The 22378-nt window shown below is 45.0% G+C and overlaps 1 long non-coding RNA gene across 1 annotated transcript; it reads right to left on the bottom strand.

Moving 5' to 3' along the window:
- Positions 1-557: 557 nt before the first annotated feature.
- On the bottom strand, positions 558-15111 carry LOC116595507. The gene is made up of 3 exons (XR_004287720.1): positions 14561-15111; positions 1147-1268; positions 558-1016 (listed from the first exon to the last, which is right to left on the bottom strand). It is a non-coding gene; the product is annotated as an uncharacterized LOC116595507 (long non-coding RNA).
- Positions 15112-22378: the final 7267 nt, after the last annotated feature.

The following is a 22378-nucleotide window of genomic DNA, read 5'->3' on the forward strand; positions in this document are numbered from 1 at the left end:
TCCTCCTCTCTCTGCCTGCTTCTCTGCCTACCTGTGATCTCTATCTGTCAAATAAATAAATAAAAATCTTTAAAAATTCTTTTTTAAAAATTCAGCTTTGTTTAAATATTTAATTGAGATTTTAGTATTAGATAAAATGCATAGGTTATATTACTGGTTAATATGTGCCTTTTAATTCTAAGAGATAATTTTGAATATTTTAAAGAAAAGTAACTTGTCAGGCACCTGGGTGGCTCAGTGGGTTAAAGCCTCTGCCTTTGGCTCAGATCATGATCCCAGGGTCCTGGGATCGAGCCCCGAGTCAGGCTCTCTGTTCAGCCCGGAGCCTGCTTCCCCCGCTTCTCTGCCTGCCTCTATGCCTACTTGTGATCTCTCTCTCTCTGTCAAATTAATAAATAAAATGTTAAAAAAAAAAAAAAAGAAAAGTAACTTGTCAAAAACTTATATGAGAGTTTTGATCTTTTACATTTTAATTTGCATTTTTTTAAATTAAAACACACAATGTTTTTTACATTTCGGTTATCTGTTGCTGTATAACAAAGCCCAAATTTCAGTTGTCGAAAAGAAATTATTTTTTATTTATTACAGTTCTATGGATTGACTGGCTCAGGGGTCACTTGGTGGCCGGTGGAAGGGGTCTCACATGGCTACAGTCAAAAGGTGGAAAGGGCGAGGGTCATATGCAGGTTCATTTGTACAGAGAAGATGGCAGCATCTTGACCCTCATAGCTGGTATCAGCTGGGATGGCAAGAACAATCCCAGTCTGGCTGACTGTCTTGCTTTCTCCTGTGAATTTTCCCCATGGCTAGCTTGGCCTCTCCATAGCATCTCAGTCTCAGAGGAATCCGGCTTCTTACATGATGGTTGCCTTATTCCAGAGCAAGTGTTGTAACAGACCCAGGTGGAGGCTGAAAGGCTCCCTGGGCCCTCTCCTCAGGAATCACACAGTATCACTGTCACTGCTTTCTGTTGGCCAAAGTGGGTCACAGGGACAGCTCAGACTCCGGACAGAGGCCTGCACGAGATCATAAACACCAGGAGAGGTGGTTTACTGCGGGCTAGCTTTGAAGACTAGCTCCCACAGGCTGCCCTCTGGCCCCCCAATGAGTCACGTCCCTCACACATCCGAATGACTGTACACTCACCCTCCAAGGCCCCTGAAGTCTTGGCCAGGCCCTCAGTATCTACATCAGGTCCTGAGAAGAGGAGGCCCCTTGGGTGTGGTTGCTTTGAGAGGGTCCTTCTTGTCTTAATTAAAGGTCTGTGACTAAAAGAGACAAGTTGTCATCCCCCTCCAAACCCCACAGATAGTAAGGAGGTAGGCACAGGATAACTGCATTAGATGCTCTCGTTCAAAAAGGGGATGAAACCAGTGCAGAAAGCAATTCTGGTACCAAGCCAATTCCTTAATTAGCGCTTAATCCTATTCTCTGGAAGTTGGTCTCTGTGGTTCTTGGCCCTACTCTGAGTTAGCCTTCATTCTCTAGAAGAAATGGTCAGTGTTTGTGGCCAAATTGACTTCTCAACCTCTTTCTTGCCCATAATAAAGGATTCTTCAGGAGCGCCCGAGTGGCTCAGTCCATTAAGTATCTTCCTTTGGCTCAGGTCATGATCCCAGGGTCCTGCTCAGCGGGCAGCCTGCTTCTCTCTCTGCCTGTCACTCCCCTTGCTTGTGCTCTCTCCCCACCACCTTCTGTGTCAAATAAATAAGTAAAATCTTTAAAATAAAAAAAAAAAAGGACTCTTCATTTTGAACAGTCTCTTCCCCTTTCAATCTAAGCTGAAAAAAATTTTTTTAAATATGTGGGTGTCTTATATACCAAATTAAAGCCTACTCCATGAGAGAAAAGGCCCCTCTCACCTGAAGCCACCTGTGAGGTTGCAGTGAGATTCTCAGTCTCCAGAGAGGACCTAAGAGGTACACACTTACATTCTTAGAAGTCCTGGTATGTACACAAAGGGCCTAAAGACAGGCCCTTAAATATGAGGCCTTCACAAAGGGTCTTACAGCCATACTCTTGACTCTACCACACTGTACTGGCTGCACCTGGATTTTCTTTGCCCTGAGGCCAGTCATTGATTTTTGAGCTTTTTTGCTGGTTGGAATATAGACCTGGCCTCCTTAGATTTACTAATTTTGCTCCAAAACTTCTTTAGTTCATTTTGACCTTTTCCTATTTTATCTATTTTTCCAGCCTCCCATAACAATCTCCTTACCGTGTTTCAAAACTTCCATAACACTCTCCCCAAGGTTCATCAGCTTCTGCTCCCCATTTGCTTTCTGTCCCAAAGCAAATGCCACAGGTTTTAAGTTTTTGTTACAACACTTCCTTCCCACACTGCGGTAGTTGGTCTTCAAAGAAGGCCCCAGTGAACAAACCTCCTGGTATTTATGTGGTCTATGGACCCTGTGTGGTCCCCCTCCACACTGAAGCGGGGCTGTGACTCATGCTAATACATGGGACACAGTAAATATATGTTGCCTAAGTTTTAGACATAGACTTGAGCTTCCCCTTCCACTTTTTTTGGAATACTTGCTTCTGGGAATCCTGCTACCATCTGGGACATCTAGCTACCCTAGTAGAGAGATCACGTGGACAGAGAAGGACCCAAGGATTATATGAAAAGAAGGAAAAGACAAGCTGTCCCAGCACCCAAATTGAGCCCTTAATGACTCCTGCCCCATCTACCACCCAGCCACAACCACATGAGAATATCCAAGCAAAGCAGCAGAGGAGATACTCAGCTCTGCCTGGTCAACCCACAGACCACGAGAGATAATAAAATCATCTTTAATATTGCTTAAACCACCAAGCTTTGGAGTGTTTTGTTACATGGCAATAGCTAGCTAAAACAACTTTGAATACAATCACACTTTGTTTTTAATCCTATAGGTCATTACTGTTCCCTAGAACACAAACTGTGAGTTCTCTCTTATAAAAGCATAATGATTGGGCACCTGGGTGGTTCAGTGGGTTAAGCTGCTGTCTTCCGCTCAGGTCGTGATCCCAGGATCCTGGGATGGAGCCCCGCATCAGGCTCTCTGCTCGGGCAGGGAGCCTGCTTCCCTCTCTCTCTGCCTGCCTCTCTGCCTACTTATGCTCTATGTCTGTCAAATAAATAAATAAAATCTTAAAAAAATAAATAAATAAAAACATGATGACTGATTCTGCTGAAATTAAGATAAGAAAATAAATTTCACAGAATAAATACATGTTAATTTGTTAATTATGAATGTCTTTATTGTATTATTCACCCAAATATCACTAGCCCATCCACAGAACCCCTAATGTAGTCAACAATAATTCAATTTAGTTGTCTTCAATATTTTGCAAACTTTCAGTCATATAAAAATCATAACTATATATGTAGTTTCAATTTTATCATTTGAATTTAAACTCGTCAAGGTTGAGGGATAGAACATACTCTAATGAAAACAGTTTGTTAGCTTGACTTACAACTTTTAAATATTTAGACATATGGTCTGTGGACCTATACTTACACCCCTCCCCCCAGGAGTGGATATCACTAGAAGCAATATAACAGGTATCTGATCAAGAGGGAGTGATCAGAGGTACTGCTATAGCCAGAAGGGAACTTGGATTCTTAACTCGGCCAGAAGGAACACCTGAGCAACCACCCCAGAAAAGACCAGAAATGAGCATGGTGCAGGCGTAAGGTGGGGTGGGGTGGAGTGCGGTGCCGGGAAACCCACCTGCCCCATCTCCAGAGCCAATCACTGCTCCATTGGCCAAACTTAAATGGCCTGGCCTGACCTAGGACCAGGTGTGGGAACACCGCAGAGCTAAACCCATCCCCAGAGTTGTCCCGAAACCTGACTTGTTCTGGAGTTCCTCCCATCCTTCCGAGGCCCCCAGATCCAGGCCCAGGGCCTAGTGCTAGGCCAGGAGAGATCTATAGTCAAACTGAGTCAGAGTTTTCTACTAACGAGTATCTGAGATTCATGCTTTCTACATCCAATCATTTTTACAGTGGTAATTATGCTTCCTTTTTATCCCATAGTTTCCTTCCAATAATTATATCTGAAAAACCTTCATTTTTTCTTTGCAAAACTAAGGTGGGAAAGATCTGTGCACATTTTCACTCAAAGTGTCAAGTGGGAAGAAGAGACTAGGGGACAGAGAGGTTGAGTTGAGGATGTGGTGGGAGTTGTGGGTCTCCTTGAAGACCAGGAGAACCAGAGGTGTGTGGCTAGGATCACACCTATGTCTCAATTCTTCAGGCCTGCACTGGAAACAATCTGCTCCCCAGACCACACATGTCTGGGGCCTGGGTGCAGCTCACACAAACTTCCCTTGTGTGCCCATACACCTTGACACAAAGGATGGCCCCTGACACTGTCTTAGCGGGAGAAGCTAGGGAAGGTAGTCTGAGAACTGAGCACTTTCTCCAAGAGAAACAAACCACCAACGAACAGGATAAGCTAAACCATCGAGTCCTGGTTAAAATCAAGTTGACTATTTCATTGGTTTTCTCACTAATCATCAGGTAGGGGTTGGGAGAAAGGCCAGATTCATTAGAGATGAATAAATAAATTAATTCTTTTCCGCCCAGATGAACTGAAGTGTGAGTTAAATTTTCAACCCTGTGACACACACAAAAATAGAGAAGCCGCCCACCTCTGCCATTGGCCTTTCCAGCTGAAAACAATGACCCAAGCAGATGACAAGCCCTGGACCCTGGATCCTAAGTTGCCTCGTGTGGAACGGGTCATGGCAGAGCAGGACAAGGTCGCCCTTCCACCCAGGTGCACCCATCAGCCTTCTGGGCTCATGCACACCAGCTCCCTTCCTCCTGGCTTATCTGTGCTTTTTTTTGAGGGAAAGAAGTTTCTAATTCTCTTTCCAGGTCCTTCCTGTCCGTGGCATTTGGGCTTCCACGCCGGGGCCACTGTCTCAGAGGTTGCTCAGATCCCTCCTTCCCCCGGGGAGGTGGGGGGAGGTGGGGCTTTGGGGCGTGAATTTAGTGAGGTCCAAGGGTGCCGGGTGTTGGGGTGGGTGTTGGGGCAGACAGGGGAGTAGGGATCCACACATGGGGAGGGCGATGCTGCCACCTGCTGGAGCCCAGGAGAGAGACAGTCCAGCTGTGCAGCCAGGTTCCCTGGGCCTTGTGGAACCAGCTCTTGAATCTTGCAGTCAAATGATTTACTTCCTTTTTCCAGAACAGCATCCCACCTATTCCTCCATTTAGCCATTTGGTTTACAGGTTGGAACAAGATCGCCATCCCATTTTACATATGAGGGAACTGATGCCCAAGAGAGAGCGAAATGCCATCTGAAGTCACATGACCAGGATGGCATTTGGTCTCCGGCCTCCCAACCAAGAGCTGTGTCCCCTCCTCAGTGCTCAGACTAGGATGCCCCAGGAAACAAGAGGGGCCCCGGTATGAACAAGGTTGAGGAGGCTATCTCCAACCTCTAGGGAGAAGGTAGGAGGGAGGGAGGGGGCGTGTACCGCTTCCTGCTAGGACCAACGTATCAGGCAGTAATGGCAACCCTGCAGTTGGCCTGGGGCCTGACATATGCCCACAGTGCTTCTGTTTCCGAAGGATTCACACACACATTACCGCACAGATCATTTCGGCTGCTTTGGCTCCGTTTTCTGAAATGCCACAAGGGCAGGGAGGGCAGGGCAGGGCAACCCTGAGCAATGCCTGTCCTGATTCACAGGGCTCCTCCATCCCCCAGACTGCCCAACCCACTCCCCTGCCTAGGCCCTACATTGGTCCCTGTTCAGGGTTCTCAGGCTATGGCCTCCTTGTTTCCTGAGTCTCCAGGGCCCAGATTCCAGCTCTGCCCTGCATCCTGGTGGGCAGGACTCCTCAAGTCACAAGCTGTCCTCCAGAATTGCCCACATTCAGCTCCTCTGTGCCCAGAGACAGCTGACAAGGGCACTTAGAAAGTGCCCAGAGTCTGCCCCATCCAAAGTCCCCATGGAAGGTCAGCTCCAGGCTCCTCCTCTTCTTCAGGAGGAAGGTCCACTTTCAGAGGCTGCCCCTTGCTCCTGAAGCCATCCTGCACACTCTCCCCCTCACCACAGTGGTGCTCTGCTCATGCCCTTGGGTGAGCTTTGCTCAGCTCCCCCATGTCAAGGTGCTGAGGACACATCCATGGCCTCACAGAGCAAACACCATGTCACATGCCGACATCAGCACGCAGGCCAAGCCCACTGTTAGGCAGTCCACACACAGCAAGTCACCACCTGGAGCGATCACAGGCTTTGAAAGAAAGTGAAAAGTTTATTGTGGTAACATTTTTTGATGAGGATCTAGAAAGCCTGAGTCCTCATATACAAAATAGGTAATGAGCGTCTTCGAAAGGCCAGCATCCTCGAAGCCATTTTCCCCAATAGTAAGGGCTCCTGGAGGACAGATGGGGTCTGTTGCTATGGCTGCCCCCACTGAGGACGTCCTGTGGTCAGCAGAGGGCAGACAGGCAGATGACTGGCCGAGAAGGCCCCCAGCGTGGGGACACCCAGGTCATCTCTGCCTCCCAACCCTTCCAGCTGAGGGCTTCCCTTGGTCAAAACAGTTCGTAGGACAGAAACGGTGCCTCTTCTCTGCCCAAGCCCCACCTCCGACTCCCACCATGGGGGAGCGAGTCCACTTGTCCTGATGTGTTTTGTGCACACCGGGAGATGATTCAGGCTGGTGTTATAAACCCATTAGTTCCAGTAACAGCAGTCTGTACCCCTCCTCTGACAGCTGTCCTCATCGGTCACCCTCACTGCCAAGACTCTCCATTGGCCCAAGCCTCCTCCTCTCCTGATCGACCTCCTGACCTTTTCTCCCCTCTCTTCTTGGCCTGCTGGAGTCCCGCCAAGGCAGAAAGCTACAGACAGACCCCAGGTTTCCTGCAGGCTGCAAGATTAAATAAGGCTCAGTGGCTGGTCCCATGGCTGGCCCCACACCAGCCATATGCCGGAGGGAGCCTTCTAAGGCAGAGCCACAGTGCCACCTCGTGGTAGACAGCCACACATGCAGCCCGGCCTCAAAGAACCTTCCTCCATAGGTGTCTCTTCTATTTCACTCCAGTTCTTGGGGTATTCCCTAGGTCCCAGAAGAGCCCCATCCCTGAAAATTGAGGGACAACTGCCAAGCTGAGGTCCCAGACACACCTCTGACATGCACGCCCCCATACACAAAGCAAAACAGCTAGAAAGGGCCTGGGTTTCTGTGTCAGGAAGACCAGGTGCTCCCGTGTCCTGTTTGGCAGATGTCTGAGCTCAGGCATCAGACTGATGCACTCTAAGTGCATACCCTCACGAGCCTTACATACCCTCACGAGCCTCAGTATCCAGCCTCTAAAATGGGAGCGGGGGAAAAAGGCTGCCAAGGAATGTATTAGCTAATAAAGGCCCTAGAGCTGCAGCTGGCCCTCTGCAAGGGTTCGAGAATCCTTTCCCTTCTGTCCGGGTGTGGCACCTAGAGAACACAGACTTACTCAAAGGCAGGGTTGAGGGGACAGCCAAAACCCAAAGCCTAGGATAGGAAATGATTCCCCCTCAGCATCTTCAAAAAACCATTCCGAGCTACTTCGTCTGACGCTCTTTGCCTCTCTCTGAGCACCTTGTTTAGGGTGACCAAGCCGCCTGGTCATTGCCAGAGGCTAGGGGTTTTCAGAGTGAGGGACACTCAGCGTTAAAGGTGGGGATGTCCTGGTTCAACCTGGATGAGTCAGTAGCCGCCTCCTTACCTTTCTTCACAGCCTAGTTGGCTAGGCCCAGGGATCTGCATTGTTTTTTTTTAAGATTTTATGTTTATTTTACAGAGATCATTAACAGACAGAGAGGTATGGGGCGCCTGGGTGGTTCAGTGGGTTAAGCCAAAGCTGCCTTCGGCTCAGGTCATGATCTCAGGGTCCTGGGATCGAGTCCCGCATCGGGCTCTCTGCTCAGCAGGGAGCCTGCTTCCCTCTCTCTCTGCCTGCCTCTCCATCTACTTGTGATTTCTGTCAAATAAATACATAAAATCTTTAAAAAATAAAAAATAGACAGAGAGGTAGGCAGAGAGAGCAGGGGAAGCAGGGTCCCTGCTGAGCAGAGAGCCCGATGCAGGGCTCGATCCCAGGACCCTGAGATCATGACCTGAGCCAAAGGCAGAGGCCTAACCCACTGAGTCACCCAGGCACCCCAGGGATCTGCATTTTAACACTCCTCATAGTGATGCTTGTCCACACCAGGGGCCACCCCAGCTCTCTCTGTTTTCACATCGGCTTCCAGCAGGAACACTACTCGCCAGCTAGACAGGAAGCCATCTGAGGCACGACAGACACACAGTGACAAGACCTTGGAAAGACTCCAAAGAACTTCCTAGAAACCAGGCTCTGGACCTGGATCTGCAAATCACACGAGCAGAACCCATTCCTACTCAGCTTCTCAGGCTGCACCTGTTTGTTGCTCCTCTGTGATCCTTCCATTCATTCACTAAGGATTTGTTGAGCACCTGTTGGCCTGCTTAGTGGTGGAAAAGAAGCAACAGCCACTTGCACAAGCACAATAATTTTAGATAGTAATTAGCAGTAGTAAATACTATATATAGTAAATAGTACTATACAATATTCAAAGGCATCTCTGAGAAGATGATATCTGACTGAGCCCTGAAGGATAAGGAGCTAGCCACCCCTAGATATTTGGACAAAGATATTCCAGAAGGAAGAGCCCTGAAGCAGAAACAAGAAACAGAAAGACTACAGTGACTGGCGAGTAGCAAGCTGGCACAGAGAGACAGGAGCTGAGGACTGGTGGGGAAGGGTTGTGCAGGGGCCAGTTCAGGCATGTGGGTCCTTCTGGACCACTGCAGGCCTTTGCATTTTATTCTGCATGCAATGGAAAACTGTCAGTGACTTTAAGCAAGAAAACGATGGTCAGTGGAGTGTGCGACTCTTGATCTTGGGGTTGTGAGTTCAAGACCCATGTTGGGTGTAGAGATTACTTAAAAAATAAAAATCTCTAAGATTTTATTTTTATTTATTTGACAGAGAGAATGAGAGAGCATAAGCAGAGGAAGCCGAGGGGGGAGTGAGAAGCAGACTCCCGCTGAGCAGGGAGCCCAATGCAGGACTCAATCCCAGGACCATGAGATCATGACCTGAGCCGAAGGCAGACGCTTAACCATCTGAGCCACCCAGGTGCCCAAAAAAATAAAAATCCTTTTAAAATAAAATAAAAGCTCACTTGAGCTTCTGTGTAAAGAAGGGACTGGAGAGGGACAAAAAGTGGAAGTAGGGAGGGCCTTTGGCTCAGATCATGATCCTGGAGTCCCTGCTCAGTGGGGAATTTGCTTCTCCCTCTGTCTTCTTCACCTCTCTCTCTCTCTCTCTAACAAATAAATAAAATCTAAAAAAAAAAAAAAAAAAAAAAAAAAGTGGAAGTAGGGAGTCAGTTAAGAGACTACTGCAATGGTCCAAGCAGGAGATGGCAGGAAGTGCAGATGGACAGAAGTGCTGGAGGGAGATACAGGACCTGCTGGTGAATTATATATAATTCACCAGGGAGCAAACGGGAACAAGGAAGACTGCCTCCTAAGTATTTCACTTAGAACCCAGGTGAATGGATGAAAGAGGCATTTTGTGGGATAAGAAAGAGTAGGGGAGGAGCAGGTTTGGGAGGGGGGAACTCCTGTGCTATGCTTTGAATGAGTCATCCTAGAGGAGGAAACCGGTGTGCTGATGGCTGGGCTTTGTACAAAGACACAGGGAAACATCTATTAACTCTGCCCCAGGCCAGATTTATAGTGTGAAAGATTACAGTAATTTTTAATTCAGCTAGAAATAGATGCTGCCTTTCCCTTCTGAAAGGAACTCTCATTAAGAAATTTGAAGAATTGGCCATCAATGTAAAATGATGTTTTGTACAATAACAACGGCATCAGTCAAAACCCCTTTTGGTTACAAGTGACAGAAACCCAAGTCTGACAGACTAATGAAAAAGGACACTTTTCGGGGCACCAGTGTGGCTCAGTTGGTTAAGCACAGGACTCTTGGTTTCTGCTCTGGGTATGATCTCAGGGTCATGGAACAGAACCCCACATCTGGCTCCCCCCTCTGCAGTGAAGTCTGCTTGGGATTCTCTCTCTCCTTCTTCCTCTGGCCCTCCCTCACTCACTCCTGCTCTCCCTCTCAAATAAATAAATAAAACTAAAAATAATAATGATAATAAAAAAATAAATAAAAGAATACTCTTTGAAAGGGGAGGCACTTTTCTGGCACACACAATCAAACCACAGAAGGAGAACTTGTGACGCTAATCTTAAGAATCAGAGACACAGACAAACCATAAAAGACTCTTAATCTGGGGGGCCTGGGTGGCTCAGTGGGTTAAAGCCTCTGCCTTCAGCTCAGGTCATGGTCCCAGGGTCCTGGGATGAGCCCAGAGTCAGGCTCTCTGCGCCGCGGGGAGCCTGCTTCCTCCTCTCTCTCTGCCTGCCTCTCTGCTTACTTGTGATCTCTGTCAAATAAATAAATAAAATCTTAAAAAAAAAAAAAAAAAAAGACTCAATCTCACAAAACAAACTGAGGTTTGCTGGGGGGAGGAGGGTCGGGAGAGGGGGGTGGGGTTGTGGACATTGGAGAGGGTATGTGCTATGGTGAGTGCTGTGAAGTGTGTAAACCAGATGATTCACAGACCTGTACCCCTGGGGATAAAAATACATTATATGTTTATTAAAAAATAAAAACTAAAGCAAAAAAAAATAAAATAATCAGAGACACAAACACTTCCAGACCTCTTTATCTCCTTTCCAGGTAGGTAGCCTTCATTCTCCTAGGCCAGATCCTCAGCTAGAAAGATGCCTACTAAAAAGAGACCTGCCGGGGACGTAAGAAGCTCTAGACGTGTACTTTTGTATGTTTCTAAACAAAAAGAGGAAAGGACTCTTCCCACATAACTCAAGATAGAAGGGTGCCAGGTGTCTCAGTCGGTTAAGTATCTGCCCTCACCTCAGGTCGTGATGTCAGGATCCCGTGATCCAGTCCCACGGGCTTCTGGCTCAGCAGGGACCATGCTTCCCCCTCCGCCCCTACTCACCGTTTGAGTACGTTCAGGTGCTGGCTCCCTCTAAAGAAAAAAAAAAACCCCCTCTGGAGATAGAAACTCTGATTGGGTCATTTGGGGTCACATGTCATCTCTGAACCAACCAGCGTGCAGTTGTGCTTGTGCTCAGCCTGTGCAGCGGGACGCAGTATCTTTGAAACCAAGTAAGAAAGAACAGGATTTATTGGACAATGTCGCTTTTCTGAAAACAGAACTCAGAATCTTACAGCCACAGAATCTTCTAGCCGAAAGAGATCTTGGAAGCCTCAGCCCTGTCCCGACCAACACAACTTTCAAGCTCCTGCTGCGGGACCCTTAGTCTTTCACCAGGCAACCCACCCCATTTCTCAATGGCGCTGATCCTTTCAAAAATAAAAGTTCTTCCTTGTCATCACCCTTGGGCTGTAACTCTGGAACTTCCTGTTCTTTCCTCTAGGTCAGTAATGAGTACGTCTACTCCTTTCACAGATATTTGAAAGCAGCACATACATCCCTCTCCAGCCCGCTCTTCTCCAGGATTCAGATTCCTTGGAGGTTCCCACATAGTCTTCCCAGATGGCTCATTGTGACGGGAGTAGGAGGGTCATCTAATCCCCCCGGATCCCTGAGCCCAGGATTGGTTGAACCAAGGACTTGATGGGGAAATGCAGGGGACAAACGTAGGGAGGAAAGGGGCCCCCTAGTCAGGTGGGAGCATAAAAACACTTAAAGAGAATCCAGTTTCACCATTTACGTTAGGAAGGAGAAGAAAATAGATGAGATAAAAATAAATTCAGAAGACAACGTTAAAAGAAGGCTTGGAGGAAAATAAAAGAACCACAGAGGGAAAGGTGGTATCACAGTTTGTTTTTTTTTTTAAGATTTTTTATTTATTTATTTGACAGAGAGAAATCACAAGTAGATGGAGAGGCAGGCAGAGAGAGAGAGAGAGGGAAGCAGGCTCCCTGCCGAGCAGAGAGCCCGATGTGGGACTCAATCCCAGCACCCTGAGATCATGACCTGAGCCGAAGGCAGCGGCTTAACCCACTGAGCCACCCAGGCGCCCGGTAGTATCACAGTTTTAAAGGGAAAGCACATCCTCATCAACAAAAGGGTGCGTAAAGGAATGAAATGGTTATGACAGAACAAAATTTTAAAACATTAAGAATAATTAGGGAATATTCAGGTAATAAAATAACAATCAGTTAAATAAAAATATTTTTAAGTGACTTTAAACATTATAAGGTTAGAAGGTGAAGCTGAAGGCAACAGGACAGAGCCAAGCACCGGAAGCACCAGGCAGGGCCGACTGGGGAGTCTCCTGGGCTTCTGCTGAGTCTGGGCTTGCCTCAGGTCACCCCTACAAGCTGGGAGGCCTCCAATGTGCCAACCATGCCTTTTGTCAGCGGCCCCAGGAAATGCTCCCTCCTCTAAGCGCCATTGGGGAAAGACACTCAGGGGCCTCCCCTGGAACTGGAGAATAAGCACATGTCCCATGAGCTTCAGTCAACCCAGGCCCCTCAGCGCCTGCCTGCGGAAGGTGGATTCTAGAGGCCTTGCGCCCATGGACTGTCACCTCAGAAACCCTCTTCACAGGCAATTCCACACAGCTGCAAAATTTTCATGTATATAAAATACAGAATATCTATCTGTTATATATAACGGTATGCTATATAACATCATAAATTATATATCACCTTATCTCATATATAAATTATTATGTACATGATTGTATATACTTTAGAGATGCATATCTACCCCTTGGACCAGCAATCTCACTCCAGAATCTATCTCAAAGGTGTACTGGCCAAAAATTCAGAGCAAGGTGAACAAATCTCTTCATTGCAGCACTATCTCTGCAACTGGAAGGCTAAAAACCATCCGAGGGTTCATCAGTAGAGGAGTGGTACACCCACGCGAGTAGAGGATGTGCTGTACTAAGCAAGGAGGAGGAGTGCCCTCTGCCACAGCAAAATGATCTTCAGAATATGCTGTTACTGAGGGTTCGCTGCCTGGCTAAGTCAGTGGAGCCCATGACTCTCCAAGGGCAAGGTCTGGAGTTCAAGCCCCACGTTGGGTGTAGAGCCCACTTAAAATAAGAAAGAAAAACAAAAGAATACACTGTTAGTAGGTCAGTAAGGAATAGCACAGCTTTTGAATAAGAAGGAAAGAAAGGGTAACACAAGCATACGTGTGTATATGCTGACATTTTTTTAAGAGAAACAATACAAGGATAACCAAAAAAGTAATTTTTAAATTACTACCTATAGAGAGGAGGAGGAAACAGGATTAAGGGACAAGCTGGATAAGTGGGACTTCTTTGAATAAACCTTGTTTTGTAGTTTTGACTTTGGAAGCAGGTAAATTTTTTTAGATAAATAAATGAAAAAGAAAAAGAAAAGGATCCCTGAAAATGTAAAACAAACTGAATCAAAGGGCCCTCACCATTTATCAAGTTGGTAACACAGCCATAACGGAAAAATTACTTTGACTTTAAAACTCAATACTTTGAATACTGCATTTGGAATATAAATTGAGGACAAAAGGAATCAATCACAAAGGAATCTTAAACTGCAATTAATAATCTTATTGTTAGAATTTTTTTTTTTTTTTTTTTTTTGAGAGAGAGAGAGCACGCAATGAGGGGGGATGAGAAGGGCAGAGGATGAGGGAGAGAGCAAATCTTAAGCAGTCTTCATGCCCAGCGTGGAGCATGATTCGGGCTTCATCTCATAACCCTGAGATCATGACCTGAGCCAAAATCAGGAGTTGGATATATAACTGACTGAGACACCCAGGGACCCCAATAATATTATTTTGAAACGAATGTGTGTGTGTGTGTGTGTGTGTGTGTAGTAGGATAAAGCAAATAAGTAAATTGAGTAATTATGTAACAGTTGTAAAGAACTAATCTTTTCAGAAAAGAAAAAAGACATCCAAATATAAAATTTAATGGCATAAATTTTATAATTTTAAATTTGAAATGGAAATATCACTATAAACTCAGACTTTATTTTTTTCTTTTTAAAAAGTATGCATTTCCAAGTTCTGTCTCCTGAAAAGACCTTGAAATAAGATAACCATAGAGGAGCCATCATCTGCTCTAGCACACAGAGCAGGTGATCTCCTAAATAACAATATTTCCCTGGTTCTTTTAGAACCAGGCTCATAGGAGAAATGGCATATTCCAGGATTGAAGAGAGAAAAATACAAAATGTTCTGGAATATCTTGTTATGGCAGGAACAAGAAGACTGTCATAGATCTAAGATTATGTCAAAAAGACGAGACAGATCAAGCATCAACAGTGACAGCAGGGCCAATGAACCATGAGAACGTAACGGTCCTAAACACCGATGCAGCCAAAAATCAGAGCTACAAACTACACGAAGCAGGAAAAGGCAGAACTAAAAGGAGAAACTGAAAAATCTATGATTATATTTGGTTATTTTCATAACCTTCTCTCAAGAACAGAACAAGGAGAGAGAAAATCAAAGCTATCAAAGCTTTGAGCAACACTAGAAACCAACCTGATATCATCGACCTTGACAGAACACTCTGGCTGACAATAGCACAATACACACTCTCTTCACCTCCGTAAAAAAGAAAATGAAAACACGAAAACAACAGAGAAAGTGAAATGAAACTGAAATGAAATTAAACTGAAAACTGCATATTTGAAAAAGATAAATGAAAATGAAAAACCTCTTATCAGACTGATCAGAAAGAAAAAGAAAAAAAGACAGAAATTACCAGTATCGGGAATTTTAAGGACATCAGTACAGATCCTAAAGACAAGAAGAGAATATTATGCATAACTTGATGCCAATCAATTGAACAAATTTAACAAAAAAGACAAATTTCTTGAAAAACACAAAATAGCAAAGGTCACTCAAGAACAGTTCACTTGAATAACCTCATATCTACTAAATAAATTGAATTTATAAGGTTTTAAAAAAAAAAAACTTCCCACAAAGAAAACTGCAGACCCACAGTACTTTACTAGTGACTTTTGCCAAATATTTAACAAAGTGATAATACAGGACTTACACTCTGAAAACTACAAAACATTGCTGAAATAAATTCAAGGCCTAGAGGCACCTGGGTGGCAGTCGATTAAGCATCCAATTCTTGGTTTCAGGTCAGATCATGATCTCTGGGTCACGAGACTGAGCCCCTTGTGGGGCTCCATACACAGCACAGGTCTACTTGAGTTTCTCTCTCCCTCTGCCACTCCCCTCCTCAAATAAATGAATAAATAGAAAGAAAGAAAGGGGGGAGGGAGGAGAGAGAGAGCAAGAAAAAGAAAGAAAGAAAAAGAAAGGGAGGGAGGAGGGAGGGAGTGAGGAAAGCACCTGGGTGGCTCAGTGGGTTGGGCCAATAATGCCTTCTGCTCCGTCGTGATCTCACCGTCCAGGGATCGAGCCCCACATCCGGCTCTCTGCTCAGCAGGGAGCCTGCTTCCCCCTCTCTCTCTGCCTGCCTCTCTGCCTACTTGTGATCTCTCTCTCTGTCAAATAAATAAATAAATCTTTAAAAAGAAAAAAGAAACAGGGAGGGAGGGAGAAATAGGAAGGAGGGAGGGAGAGAGGGAGGAGGAAGGAAAGAAAGAATTAAAGGACTAAATAAGTGGAGAGATGTACTTTGTTTATGGAATCCAAAGACTCGATATTGTTAAGTGGACAATTTTCCTCAAGTTGATCAACAAATTCAATGGAATTCTTGTAGAAATCCCAGGACATTTTCATAGAAAATTGTAAGCCGATCCTAAAGTTTATATGGAAAGGTAAAGGACCAAGAATGGCCTAAACAGTTTTGAAAAAGAACAAAACTGGAGGACTTACACTGTGGTTTCCAAACTTAGAGTAACCAACATGCTGTGTTATTGGCATAACATCACCCTGACATATAGGTCAACAGAACAGAATGATAGTCCAGCAAAAGACCAACACATTGTTATGGTCAATTCACTTTTGACAAAGTGTCAAAGCAATTTAATCAGGAAAGGATAATATAATATAATATATATTATAATGTATTCTGTCATAATATCATATACATATATTATATATTATATAAATATATCAATAAATGGTTTCAGAATTAAATGTCCATACACACACACACACACAAATTAGACCTCTACTTACATCATACACAAAAATTAACTCCTAAATGTAAGAGCTAAAACAGCATAAAATCTTGGTGATCTCAAGTTAGGCAAAAATTTCTCAGATATGACACCAAAACTACCATCCATAATAGAAAAAAAATGGATAGATTGAATTTCATAAAAATATTAAAAGTTTCCTCTTGAAGAGACTTCATTAAGAAAACCCAGGCAGGTGGCTGCTTCAGTCAGGGGAGCATGTGACTCTTGATCTCAGGGTATAGAGTTCAAGCCCCATCTGGGGCAAGGAGTCTACTTTTTTTTTTTTTTTAATTTTATTTATTTATTTGACAGACAGAGATCACAAGTAGGCAGAGGGGCAGGCAGAGAGAGAGAGGAGGAAGCAGGCTCCCTGCAGAGCAGAGAGCCCGACATGGGGCTCAATCCCAGGACCCTGGGATCATGACCTGAGCCGAAGGCAGAGGCTTTAACCCACTGAGCCACCCAGGCGCCCCAAGGAGTCTACTTTAAAAAAAAAAAAAAAGAAGAAGAAGAAGAAGAAAACCCAAGCCACCAAAAAAAGGAGAAACTATTAAAGAAATTATATCTGCAACTCAAAAATGAAAAGACAGGGGTGCCTGGTTCCTTGGTTGATTAAGTGTCCAACTCCTGATTTCCGTTCAGGTCCTGATCTCAGGGTTGCAAGATTGAGCCCAGCGTCCTGCTGTGTGCTCAGCATGAAGTCTCACTGAGATTCTCTGAGATTCTCTGTCCCTCTACTTTTGCCCCTCCCCCACCTCAGCACACTCTCTCTCCTAAAAAGATAAATAAATAAAAATAATGAAGAGACAAACAAACCCCCCCCACACACACACACACAAATGGCAAAAGATTTGAATGGACAATTCAACAAAGAAGATATATGAATGTTTAATAAGTACTCAAAAGGCTACTCAATATCATTACGTAATTCGCTATATGCAAATTATTGCTCAAAAAAAAAAAAACCCTGTAAAATAAAAAACTAATTGATCACCTTTGGGAATTGTGAGGATATCAACTCATTATTCTTTTTTTTTTTTTTTTAAAGATTTTTATTTATTTATTTGACATAGACCACAAGGAGGCAGAGAGGCAGGCAGAGAGAGAGAAGCAGACTCTCTGCTGAGCTCATTATTCTTAAAGATTAGTAGAAAAAGGAAAAGAATCAAACAGTATTATCCGGGCTTTTCTAAAGTGAATTGTGCTTGAGAGAACCAAATAGTCAATAGGAAAAAAAAATAAAGAGGGGCGCCTTGATGGCTCAGTTGTTAAGCGCTGCCTTCTATGCGGGTCATGATCCCAGGGTCCTGGGCTGGAGCCCTGGAGCACTGGGCTCCCTGCTCTGTGGGAAGCCTGCTTCTCCCTCACCCACTCCCCCTGCTTGTGTTGTTCTCTCTCTACCAAATAAATAAATAAAATCTTTTAAAAAAAGAAAAGAAAAAGGTTTCTTTTTCTTAGAATCACAGTCATTAATGCGGAACGAATAATAGAATTAGAAAATCCCTATTGAGTAATCCTTAATAAAATAATAAATCTAGACAAAGAGCATCCATGGTTGCTGAAACCATTAGGTTAGAGGCTGATGTGGAATTTAATAAAGGATGGATTAGGTTGACTATATTTGAAGTCACCAAAAAAATTAATATCGTGAAATGTGGAACATTATGTACTTTCTCCTGTGATGCAATAGCACATAGTACCACCTAGAACATAATTTTGCAAAAAAAAATAAAATAAAAATTGAATCAATATCATCAAGCTTCTAGAGTGTATTATCAGGAGGGATCAAAGAACTTGTTACGGGGTGTTTTGAGGGTACAGCTTGCCAAATTCTCTGGGAAATTATACAGATCAAAAAATAAATATCATAGGGGCGCCTGGGTGGCTCAGTGGGTTAAAGCCTCTACCTTCGGCTCAGGTCATGATCCCAGGGTCCTGGGATCGAGCCCCACATCGGGCTCTCTGCTCCACGGGGAGCCAGCTTCCTCCTCTCTCTCTCTCTCTGCCTGCCTCTCTGCCTATTTGTGATTTCTCTCTCTGTGTCAAATAAACAAAATCTTTAAAATAAATAAATAAATGAATAAATAAATAAATATCATAAAAGGGAGTGAGGAAAGAATGAATGGGTATACCTTAAGAGAAAGTTAAAAGATATGTTGGTCAAATGTAATGGGTAGACTTTGTTTCCATCTAAATTCAAGCAAACCAACTGCAAAAATACTTTTCAGGGGTAAGTGTGGAAATTTGAACATGGTCTAGGAATGAGGTGAAGCAGGAGCATTATTATTACTAATCTTACAAGGTATAATAATGATACCGTGATTATGCTTTTTTTTTTTTTTAAGTGGTTAGCTGTTGGATATACATACTAAACCATACCTTGACTTTCCTTTAAAACAGTCCAGTGACCACGGTGTAGGGGTAGGGGAAAATGTGGAAATGCATAGACAAAACAGCACTGGCAAGTTTTAGAAGTAATAATGGATGGGTAGACAGGGTTTGGGGTAAATATACGATCTCCCCTACTTTGGGATATATCTTCTGCAATAAAGAACTGGGGTTTTGTTCTGTTGAATTTTAAATAGGCTGTATCCATACAGATCCCAGCTGAGGTCTGACCTATGGAGAGTTTTCCCTCCCTGATTCACACGGAGACCACATGCTCAGTGTCTGCGGGGTGTACGGGAGAGAAATGAGTCAGGGGTTAAGAAAACAGCAAAGCGAACAGGTGGAAGGAGCAGCAGCTGGCATGTACCTCCGTGCTGTGGATTCATGGGGAGTGGGGGGACCCTAATGACCCAAAGATCCCATGTCCAATCCAAAGGGGGCAGCTAATGTTGCCATGTGGGAATAAGGGCCCCAGACGGCCAGCTTCTCTTATTTTTCCATAGAAAGTTGAAATCTGGACAGTTCAGTAAGATCTCCCAAGATGTAGGCAAATTATTGCAAATGTTTCAAACACTTGGCCAATCAGTGCTAGAAAGCCAAACAAAACCTGTCAGGAGGTTAGATTTGTTCCACAGACTGCTGTTTTGTGATCTCTGACACCACACCACGTAATGCATTATACAGAGCTGAGATGCATTAGTAATTGTTGACATTTTTACCGGTTGGGTCACACGCTGGGACAAGTGAGGCTGCATACATCTGAAACAACCAGATCCTTTACATGCAAACAGCTGTCAAGCCAGGCATCCCCCCACACTGAACTCTGAACTGAACACAGGCACAAGATTATCTCTGTCGAATTGCATATTGTCAGTTGTCAGAATCATTTGTCTCTGGATTGTCTCTGCTTGTCCTCCAAATTCTATTGAACTTGCACTCCCGTCCAACTTTGTATGGTGCACAATAAGCCTGTCTTCATCCAGAGTAACTACAAAGCTAATGTCAGCCTGGGGTATGTCGGGGTTCTCTCTGCTACAGAACTCTAACTGTTCACCCATAACTTCACCCCTCCCTTCCAAGTTCATCTACCTTGTATTTACACATTTGCCTCCTTAAAGCCACCCTATGCCATACACAGGCCTAATCCACCTATTGTGGCCTCAATAATGCCACCTTCTCCTATCTGCATGGTACTGTTTGGTTTTCAGAGCATTCTCCCATAATATCGTGACTTGATCCTTGTCACCTCTCACCATCTTGAAAAATCCAATCAGTGTCACATTAAAATGTGGGGCTACAAATCTGTAGTCTATAGTTTGTGTCTAACCCACTCCTAATTTCCCAACAGGGGATTTCTAGAGTAAATAGAAAAAGGACAACTCATTTCACTTCCTTCCCTCCCACCTCACCATTTAACGAGAAAAATAGGTCCCCAAACCACCACCACTCCAGCAATACCCAACAGGGACAAAAGCAATGTTTAAGAAAGTTCTAGCCTTGAGAGTTGACAGGAAGTGGAACGGGTTGCCTTGTGAAAACACATTTTGGTGCCACAAATCTTCAAATAAGAGCTAGGGTTTTCTAGAAGGGTTTCCAACATGGATGTGAAGTTGTGCAGAATGATCCTACCTTCATTTATTTCTGTCCATGTGGGGAACCTGCTCTGTGCTCAGCTCTCAGAAGTTTCTGACCAGTTCTTGGAGTCAGTACCCTTGGACAGTCAGAAACATTCACTTGGCAAGTCTGATCATTTTATGCTTTGTGTATTTTAAAAACGTTTTTGGTGAATTTTCCTTTAAAAAGGGCAAATGTGGGGCGCCTGGGTGGCTCAGTGGGTTAAGCCGCTGCCTTCGGCTCAGGTCATGATCTCTGCCTGCCTCTCTGCCTGCTTGTCATCTCTCTCTGTCAAATAAATAAATAAAATCTTTGAAAAAAAAAAAAAAAGGCCAAATGTTTCACCTTGCTCAAAAATGAAGAATCCATACAATGGAATATTAATCAGCCATAAAAAGAAATCAGGTACTGACACAGGGTTGGACATGCGGAAATCTTGAAAGCATTAAGGAAAAGAAGCCAGTCACAAAAGACCATACATAAGTTGTATGATTCCATTCAGATGAGAGTCCCCAGTAGGGAAATATACAGAAGCAAAGTAGATTATATAAAGAAAGTAGATTAGTGGTTGCTTAGGACTGGACTGGGGAGTTAGGTCAGTGATAGCTAGAGGATATGGGGTTTCTTGATGCGGTGCTGAAAATGTTCTAAAATTAAACTAGTGATGGTCACATACCTTGGTGATATACTAAATATATATACTATTATATATATATATATATATATATATAAAATAAATATACTAAAATCCACTGAATTGTACACCTTAAAATGATATGTGAATTATTTCTTAAAATTGTTTTTTTAACTTAGGCAAACTTTACTATTATTTTTTACTATTTTAACTTTACTATTTTAACTATTTAACTTTACTATTACTTTACTATTATTATTTACTATTATTACTACTATTATTATTTTAATGGATAGACACTTGTCTCCAGGCCTGAGCTAGATTTCTCAGCATCCGCTGAGTATGGGCCTGTGAGCAAAAGGCTCTAGCTGGGGAGGGCCTGGCCTCGGGTTAGGTGAGGAGGGCAGACTTCCATTTCGGTGGGTGGCATGAGGCTCTCCAACCTCAGTCTGGGTCTGGGGTTCCACTTTCTCTAATCCTTCCAGATCTTGCTTCTCAGCGCTCCAGGTAGATTTTCTATCCCAGGGTTTTACTACCATCCTGTCCCAAAAAAAACAGCAGAAACCACTCTTCGTGGACAACGCGTTTGGGACGACTCTCGCCTGACTAAACTTGTTCCCTGCTCCGCCCACACCTCCTGGGATGTGGGGCACCCATCCACCCCCATGGCAAAGCAGCCCCCACGCTTCAGAGAAGTGTTCCCGCGCTGGCTGCAAAAAAACAGATTTCCTGCCCCCCCACAACCCCCACCCTTACCCCTCGCCCCGGGGCGACTTCTGAACCTGGCATTTGTGGCATGCGTGAAAGGGCAGCCGCCACTCGGCATCACTAGAAAACGTCTGCTCTCGGGTCTACTGGCGACTGGCACCACCGCACACCGACCCCGGGGAGAGGAGGCGCAATATGGGGAGAGGAAAACGCCCAGCGCACATTTCCCAAACTCCGTGCGTCGGCCCAGGGAGGCCAGTGCGCCTGGAGAGGGGAGAAGGGCCCGCGGTGTCAGGGTGTCCGCAGTTCGGACGGAGGGGAGCAGCTGCTCCACTTTCGCCCTGCGCTGAGCCCCTTGGCCCCAACTCCCGGGAGTGGTCGTCCGGCTGGCGACCCGCCACCCACAGAGCGCTGCGCCGCGCCACGCCCCACGCGGCTCTGGGCTAGGGGCCGTGGACGGGAAGCCAGACCTCGTCCCGGCTCCGGGAGCTGGGGCACACCGGGTAGGTTTTCGACGTCTATGCCCAGGCGGGGCCCCTCCACCGGTGCGGCGCGCCGGGATCTCTCTTCTACCTAGCGGATACTGTGGCCGGGGACTGGATGCGGGTAAAGGAAAGGCCTGGGAAGAGAAGTAGGCGGAAGCCTTATGAAGAGGTCCGGATTCGAGTGGCTGGGTGCAACAAGTAGCTTGCACAGCGGGTAAGAAGCTCCGGGGCGAGCTGCTTCCTGCCAGCGGCGGAGCGACAAGCGCAGGCAGGCAGTCAGCGACAGGAACTGAGAACGCTAAAGAGAGACTAACCGGTTCCTTTGGGTAAGGAGATAAAAGGGGGCCGCGGATGTCCAAAAGGGTCG

Source organism: Mustela erminea, chromosome 7 (assembly GCF_009829155.1).
Source record: "Mustela erminea isolate mMusErm1 chromosome 7, mMusErm1.Pri, whole genome shotgun sequence".
In the NCBI taxonomy this organism is placed as follows: Eukaryota; Metazoa; Chordata; class Mammalia; order Carnivora; family Mustelidae; genus Mustela; species Mustela erminea.